An 8,986-nucleotide genomic window follows, 5' to 3' on the forward strand; every position below is an offset into this window, starting at 1 on the left:
AGTTGTGGAAAGAACCGTTGGGTGTCGCACGATCAGCAGTGGGCTGGCGCACCCTTTAAAAATTTATATCTCCTTCGAAGAGGCTTAATGAAATGTATGAAAATTCTTTCCATAAATTTTGCATTGATTAATATTGAGAAATTTATCACTGGCTTGATAGTTTTGATAATAACAGCATCCAAGAGATAGCTCAAGGATTTGCGACAGTCGGCATGTGCCTAGTGCTGCATAATTTTTGTTCATGCTAAAGTATATATAATGAGCTTCCCACGAAAATACTTTAATCCTGCAATGAAGGCCATGGAAAGGATCAGAAGACATGTGAAATTGGGCAAAGTGAAACTGGAAAATGATTCAAAAGAACTAGTAGGTTCATTCACATCCCAAGATTGGGAGTAAAGCTCACCCTGGCATAAACCACAGGTATGTAAATTTCATGCATTCTGTGTTGGGAATCAGTTCCTTTCCACAGGCTACCTCACGCCTCGAGGATTATAACTTGTAATGCCAAAAGTCTTCACATGGGATTTGAACTATATAGACCCCACAATCGGCAGCCAATTTTGCTTCACCAAAAGGCAACCATGCTCCTTGTTTAGGCATCACCAAGATAGATGGTCCTGCCCCCCACAGTTATAACCAGGGGTGGATCCAGGATTTTTTTCTGGGGGAAAGGGAAGGCCGTATCTAGGATTTTGTTCAGGGGGGAGGGGGGCACAAGGATACCTTGTAATACAAAACGAATGCAATGATAATGGGACCTATTAAAAATCTAGCATATTTTTAAGGTTCTGGGGGTGGGGGGGGGGCCGTGTCCCTGTGCACTCCCTAGATCCGCCCATGGTTATAACACCTTCACTGTGTGGGGCTACACATTCCCAGGTAGGTTACACAATATATTGCAATGCATATATGCATTTCTTCATCTTCAACCATACTCTTTTTTTCATCTATCAGCATTGTATGATAAAAAGAAAGTGAACTTAAGCCTCACTGAAAATGTATTATAAATCAACATTAATGGGACATTATAGTTTGTTTGCCTTAGATATTTTTCCATTATGTGTCTGCAGTACAGACTTGACTCCTACATTCAGTAATATTGGAACGAATAATTACGTACTGAATACAAAAAATACGAATTACATAGTATATGAATGTTGGAATACAATATTGCTCATTCACAGATGTGCACTATTGGCTTTATCGTTAGTGAGAATATGATGTACAAAGTTTGGGTAAAAAATCCTGCTAATGTATTTAGTACTTCCAATCAGGGCAGAATTTACTGTAAGGCAAAATAGGCACATGCCTTGGGTCATCGCAGTCCAAGGGGCACCTTCTGTTATAACAGAGCCAGTAGCCTATAGGCTACCGGTAATGATCTGTACCGGAGGCGCCTCAAAGTGAACCGCCATCAGTAGGCTTATTATGTGGGTTCCATCTGCCTGCAGGTGCCCCAGCTCTTTGCTAGGACCTTAAATGTGCTAAGTTAAGATTAAAGCTGAACTTGAACTGCGATGCCATAATTAATGAATTTGCTGAAAAGAAGACAAGAAGGAAACTTTTGAAGTAATTCTTGTTGTGCTTGAGGTAGGTCTCGTTATGTCTTCATTCATGTTTTTAATATGCAGTTTAATTTCTGTAGAAGATATTGGAGGAAGATATGCAGTTGGCTGTATTTGTACTTTAGAGGCCTTGTTCAATTGAAAATGTCCTTCGTACCACTGCTCTTCATGCATTTTAAAATTAGGTAATTTATATTATATTTCGTGCTACTGCAGTTCATTCAGTTACAGCAGTAAGTAATGTTCTTATTTTTGAAGTTACTCTTCTTTTTTGTTGTAAGAATTAAGTCTAGGCATAATTTTTGGAAAGGGTATTCATAAAGTGTTTTAGTTGCATGAAAGTTAAACTGTCTCATATAGTTTTACTCCAAGCTGTTTTTTAAATTGAATTGTCTATGTTTTCCCTGCGTAAAAATTCAAGCATTAACTTATGCTGTCAGCCATATGCTATCTGTTTATTCCTTTTTTCTGAACCTTACCTCATGCAAGTGACTATGCCATATCATAAAAATCGGGAAGGGGGGGGGAGGCTCAAGTGAGGAGGGGTGCTTAATAGAGAGGTACCTATAGCGTAACTTTGGGTAAATCTGGCCCTCCTCCTATAGATTGGAAAGTTTAAATTATCGATATGCAACTATGTACAGTACAGTAATTCACAGATTAAGAGGGAATTCAGAATTTAATCAATTATAGCCATGAGTAACATGAAAAAAAAAATGGACACAAAGCTATGTAATACATACTCACATCTAGGATGAACTTCGTCATGAAAAAATACTTGGCTTATCTGAGATTTGAACCCAGATCTCCCAATTGCTGGTGCTAACCAATTACGCCAGTGAGCCATCTTCTCAGAGTGAACTTCATGATGGGTTTAAACAAACAAGGTGTTGATGTCAGAAGTCCACACTGGCGGATGAGATGGTCGTGCTTACTAAGCCACTGCCGGAGAAATAAACCATATTTTGTCACTATTCAATGAGGACGAATTTCAAAGCAATGCATGAAAAAATGACTTCAAACGCACTTCCAAGAGCTTCCTTTTTGACGGAGAGGTGTGCTAGCCAATTACACCATCAAGCCGTCTTCCTAGGACAGACTTCAGGATGGGTTTTACTTATCAAAGTGTTGATTTACTGTGTAGTGTGCTTAAATTTTCGTTTCAGCATCACGATTGAAATGAAAACAAGTTCTGAATATTTCTGATGGATAACTAATACAAAGAAGTTTTCCTGGTTCTAATTTGTCACTGAACTTCCAGAGTAGTTGTAATTGATCTCAATTGTAATTTTTCAGTCTTTGTCCTGTCACTCCCACATGATCTCTCCGAACACCACCTTTATACTTACCCTAGACTTAAATATTGTTTTAGCTGTCTTCTCAAACTTCTCATCTGGTCCAATAGCTCCCTTCACATTGGATGAAGCAGCAATTCATTTTACCCCAATCACATCGTCATCTTGAATTATTTTAACCAATGCTCATTCTATCATTCTCCTAAATGACGACACATTCCGTATCAAACACATTGTTGGCAACACCTCTTCCACAAGTTCTTTTGGCAATGTGTTTTCTGGTGATGTAGTATTCCACTGGAAAGCCAGTTTTTTTTGGCATACTTTCCTCATTTGTAGTAATAAATAAATTGTAGTTACAATTTTTTATTATTATTACAGTATTCTACTGATTAAAGTAGGTTTCCATGGAGTACTAAAGAAGTAATCTGGGAGCCTCCTTTTCCTTCAAGCATACGACAAAAAGCCTGCAACTGAATATCACTTTCACATTTACCACGTTGAGTTTGTAATTTAGACCAACTGACTTTGCCGAAAGCACTGCTGACCTACAAGGAAAATTTATGACCTGACAGAAGAATCTTGAGACTCCTTAGTTTTAATTAAAACTAAAGGTTAACCCTTTCATGCCAAATGTCAGGTGGAACTGACGAGCATTTTCATATGCATAAGACCAAACGTTGGGTATAGTTGAAGTGGATTTTTCAACACAAACGAACATACGTCGGCTATAACTGGCATGGGGTAACGGAAGTAGGTAACCGCTGAGATAGCAATTCAGGCCCAGCTTAGCGAGACCTTAAGACCCACTCCTCGACAATCAAGCCTGACCCTGCCACTCATTTATGATCCTCCTTGCTGTAGAAACCCGTTCTAAAGTGGTTATATTGTCAATGGTTTTTTCAAAGAAACATTTTGTTGCTTAATCAAATTCTTTTGTACTTAAAAATGAATTCTTTCAATTTTTCTGTGCATAAGCAAATCTTAACCCTTTCCTGCCAGTGCCTACAATTGGAAAACGTTTTCAGTGCTAAGAGTAGCATGAGAATATTTTAAACCTCTCTGTACGGAGCTCTTTTTTTAGGGTGGAGTTACCCTGGTATTTTCGTCCCTCAGATTTGGGACCCAACTCAACAGGGCGCCCGTCCCTTACTCTGGCCACTGGATTACACCCTGTAACCCTATTGTAGCACAAATCCACCATCAAATTATTGTGTTACCAGTGTTTTTTCAAATAAATATTGCACTTGATTTTCAATAATTTACTCTTCTCAAGGATTTACGACCATTTTTTCAAGCATTGTGGAATTTTAAATAGATTTCTAGTGTTAATAATGACAAAGTTAGTGAACATAAGGTACTAACTGGGCAAGGTAAAAATAATGGACTTCTGGACTACAAGATTTAAACTTAGACCACTGTAAAAATTGCTGACACACAGAACAAAACAAAGAATTCATTTCCAAGAATAAAAAAATTGTAGTATGCAACAAAATATATCATTGACAATATAACCACTTCGCAACGGATTCCTGGGGTGAGGATGATCATAAGTGAGTGGGAGGGTCGTGCCTAATTGCCGAGGAGTGGCCCTAACGACTTGCTAAGCTGGGTCTCAGGCCGGGCCTGAATGCATCAGACAGCTGCTACCTCAGCGGTCACTTCCCTTCCATTGCGTCAGGCAGAAATGATGTCTGGTCGTTTGCGTTGAAAAATCAGACAGCTATACCCGACGTCAGGTGTTCTGCATATGAAAATGCCCATTGGCTCCACCCGATGTCTGGCACCAAAGGGTTACACAAATGTAAGTGTTACTGATAATGGAATTATGGATTTAAAGTATTATTACCTTGTGTTCACAAAATTTGTCACTATCAATGCTAGAAATCCATTTAAAATTACACAATGCTTTAAAAAATGTAAGTTATTCTTATAGTAGAGTAAATTATTGAAAATCAAATTCAATATTTGGTTTAAAAAAATATTGGTTTCCCAATAAGTTGACTGTGGAGTTGCGAAAGATGGGGTTAGAGGGCTATTGTCCAGGCACCCTGTTGAGTTGGGTTCCAAATCAGAGGCAGAAGAATATCAGGGCAACCCCTACCCAAAAAAGAGCTCCATACTGAGAGGTTTAAAATGGTCTCATGATATTCGTAGCACAAAAAACGTTTTCCTCTCGCAGGCACCAGTAGGAAAAGGTTATGCCACACATCAATCAAGTATGTTTCTCCAAGGATTTCTACAGGATTCCATGCCTTTAAAGGTTACTTCAAATATAGGCGGATTTCTACCCTTACTATGCTTCAATACTCCTTCATTTGTGAGTAAATAAGACCCAACAATCAGTATAAATGCTCACCTAGGTAAACTTTTTTCCTTCTTTCAAATATTTTCATTCACATATTTTATTTTTTTCAGGCAATCTTTCCAGAACTGTTTTAGCAGAAAATGTAGCACAAGATCAAACTTGGGCTAGAACTGGACAGCCAGATAAAATATGAAAATGCCAAATCTCTATTCAAAATGTAACATGATATAAAAACTTCAAAAATAAATAAATCCATGAATTCCAAGCCATGAATTCCAAAACAATACAAGTCTATTGAGCACAGTTTTGAGACACGGAATTACCTCTTAATAGCTTCAAAACGGCTGCATCCATCACTTTGACTTTTCCCCATAATTAGATATGCTACTACACACACCATCTATTCACGGAAAAAAAATCAAAGAAGCAGTACTATACCATATTCCCGAACTGAAGGCGGCTGACCTTGAGCGTGCTAGCAACCCACCCACTCTTCTAGCCAATCACAGAAGAGCGACAGGAGAAAGTGTGGAAGATCCCGCAGTCTCTCTCCGAACTCCGAGCAGTGAACATCGCTCTCCAGCTGGCAGTGTTGCCAAGCCGAATCTTTGGAGATCGCTTTGGCGCTCGTTCTGCCGCCCCCGAAAGTACCGTTACTCCCAAGGCTGGCAACGCCGGTCGGCCGGATGGAGGGGAGCGGAGTGGAAAAGGGAAGGGGATGGAGGGGAACGGAGAGGTGGAAGGGGCAGCGTTTCCCATTGGCTACTTTCTATTTTCCACCCAGCCGCCTTCAGTTCGGGAAAATGGTATAGTAGCCCCAAATATATACGCAAAAACACTTCGTCCCAAATCCCTGCCTATTGGACTCGTACTGTTGTGAAATTTAAGGTTTCAATTGTTAACCGCTGTGCATGGAGAAAAAACTTCAAGGAAAAACGGAATAAAAATAAGCAACATCAAAATTTATTTTTAACAAAAAGGAATGGATTTATATGGCAACAATCATCCAAAATTATAATTGCGACAAAATTCGGGAATGGCCAAAAATACATGGAATCTAGCAGATACTTCAGCACACAAATCCTATTTCTGCCATTATTTAAGAATGCCTTACTATCGAAATAAATCAGGAATAAGAGACATTATTATATACTTTGGTCACCATGGGAAGAATCAGTTGAAAAAATTTCTTCAAAGAAGTTGTTACCAGGACTTCGTTAAATTCATAGTTACTTACAACATTGAGGAATAACGATTACATATGTATCACTGTGTGCTTCCACCAAAAAGTTTCACAGGGGTTAAGTGAGCCATTTAAATACAAAGGGATACATGTGATAATGTAAGTACATGTATTGAATAATATACAAGGCAAATAATGGAATAACATAAATATTACTACAAACAGCATAAAAACAATCACTGTCACGTAGGCTAAACATCAAAGACAGCAACCTAGTGTTAAAATATAACTACTTATTAAGGCACAATTAATTCACCCTAAGGATGCTTTCTTTCAAAGCACTTTTTAACTAATTTTCCATTTCAATGAAGTACATATACACAACGTGTACAATCACATCAATGTCAACATTCATAAAAAAGTTAAATGCCATCCTGAGATAACCAGCACAAAAAGAAACTATGTGTAATACTACATAACATTTGAAGAACATGGTCAAATTAGAATAACTCACTAAAAACTTAAAGGACAAGAAAATAATATCACAGAGCATTATTATCACATGCTGAAATATTTCATCAGTACAGAGTTCTATAAACAGTGGTTTTCATTAGTGTGCATTGTAGGCATTCCTCATTTCTAGAAAAACAGAAAACATACATTTTTGGTATTTTCCTTTAGCAGCCCCTTTTCAAATGATGTCTGATTTTACAACGATAAGAGCTAATACATGAAAACCACAGCAAGGGAGGAATATATCAGCTGCTTCCTGGTAAAAAAATTATGTAATTAATTGTGCAATGCTTCTGTACTACAATATATGAGGGAATGATTATGAAAGTGTTGCGATAGAAAATGATTGAGAACAGTTTACAAGTACATGGTGAACAGAATGCCCTGCTTGAGACAGTGGCATATCATCTATGTCCAAGAGCATACCATTTGCAGTTTATTTTAGTTTGTTCAAAGGAAATTTTTAAATATACCAGCAAGATGAAATTACAGTGTACATCACCCATATGAACTACAGAGAAATGGATGATTTTCTACACTCAATGTTGATGCACTAGTGGAGAGCCATCCATCATATTTTTTCATATGCATATCACTGCACTTAAAGTGAGCTATTAACACAGTTCAACAATCACACTGAGAGATGTATGCAATTAAAAGATCCTTCTATCAAGTTGACCATCTTCCATCATAGAAATAGGGCACAATCACTGTCGACAGTATTTTCATTGCTTAATCACACAAGACTTCAGCAGTTCAAAAGTTACCTGATGATTTCTACACTTATCTTTTTATTTAAAATTTTGATAAATCCAGCTTCACATTCATAAAAAGTTTTCACAAGTCTTTTTGGCCACTGATCAGCAGAGAGATATTTCATTAACAAGCTAAACTATGCCACAAGTTGTACCTCCTCTTAACTCCATCGACTAATTAAGTTAGAAAACATTTACAAATTCTTGATTATTTATAAAATTTATCAGACCCTTTGTGTGGAATGCATTATCAGAGAAATTAATAACATTTAAGACTAGTCAAATCACCAGAATCATTATAAAAAATTCATGCAAATAATACAAGGAGTGTACACATTCTGGACAGCAACACTTTAAAAAGGTGCCTACAGGACCACATTACTCCATGACTGTATTCCCCCAAGCCATGGACAACAAGGTAGGAATATCATCACAATAATTGGTTGAGTTCAACATGTACATAAAACGAAACCATTCAACATACAAACATTTACGTTGCAATGGATCTGGAATGTTCTACTTCTCAGAGAAATGTTACTAGAGGAACTATTCACGACTAAAATGCACATCAAAAATCTTTGATCAATGGGTACCTACCATATGCTCTGAAGCATTTAAAATTTGATCACTTTCAATACTCTAAAAACAGAAATGCCAGTGAGTGACCCAATTCACTCAATAAAACAAAAAAAAACCTTTAAATTAACCAAAAAAAATTTACTGCAGAAGTTTAGAAAATTTGAAATTATTGCATCAGTAGGTTACCTGGTGAGACAATTATTTTCAGATATTTTCTCAACTCTAATCACATGTGACCCTGTAACTATCCGTCACAGTTAGTTACGACAAGCTCAGATAAACAATGAAATTTATCCGAACACATAGAGGCATTTGCATCTCAATTATGAATTCTATATAGCCTGATGGATGCTTGAAAAATATTTTTATATAATATTTTATAATGATGCATTTTTAGTTTCCAAAAATTATACTCATTATATGAAAAAATATGTGCACATTGATTAAAAAAACAGACTAACCACTTAAAAAAGATGACACAAGCTTCCTTATAAATAGTTTTCTTGTAACAAAACTATGCTATGCTCTTTGCAATATTAACAAGCCTATGGAACACATACTTTCAGAAAAGAGAAGAAAACACCAAATTTTGAAAAACTGAAAGTTGGAAATTTGACATGGAAAATTGAAAGATAATTTGTGCACTCAATGTATGAGAATTCAGAAGTCTACCTAAGTGAGTCTAAATGACACACTTTCTACGACGCTCTTAACTGCCGATTTCAGAGAATCAAAATATCTGGTATTTGTCATGTTTGCATATGTGATGACAGAGATGTTCATGG

General features: G+C 37.0%; 1 long non-coding RNA gene across 1 annotated transcript; it reads left to right on the forward strand.

The window, feature by feature from the left end:
* Nucleotides 1–40: 40 nt before the first annotated feature.
* On the forward strand, nt 41–5,578 carry LOC124165133. The gene is made up of 3 exons (XR_006866123.1): nt 41–423; nt 5,046–5,183; nt 5,282–5,578. It is a non-coding gene; the product is annotated as an uncharacterized LOC124165133 (long non-coding RNA).
* The last annotated feature ends 3,408 nt before the right edge of the window (nt 5,579–8,986 follow it).

The sequence above is a fragment of the Ischnura elegans genome, chromosome 1 (assembly GCF_921293095.1).
Source record: "Ischnura elegans chromosome 1, ioIscEleg1.1, whole genome shotgun sequence".
Lineage (NCBI taxonomy): Eukaryota > Metazoa > Arthropoda > Insecta > Odonata > Coenagrionidae > Ischnura > Ischnura elegans.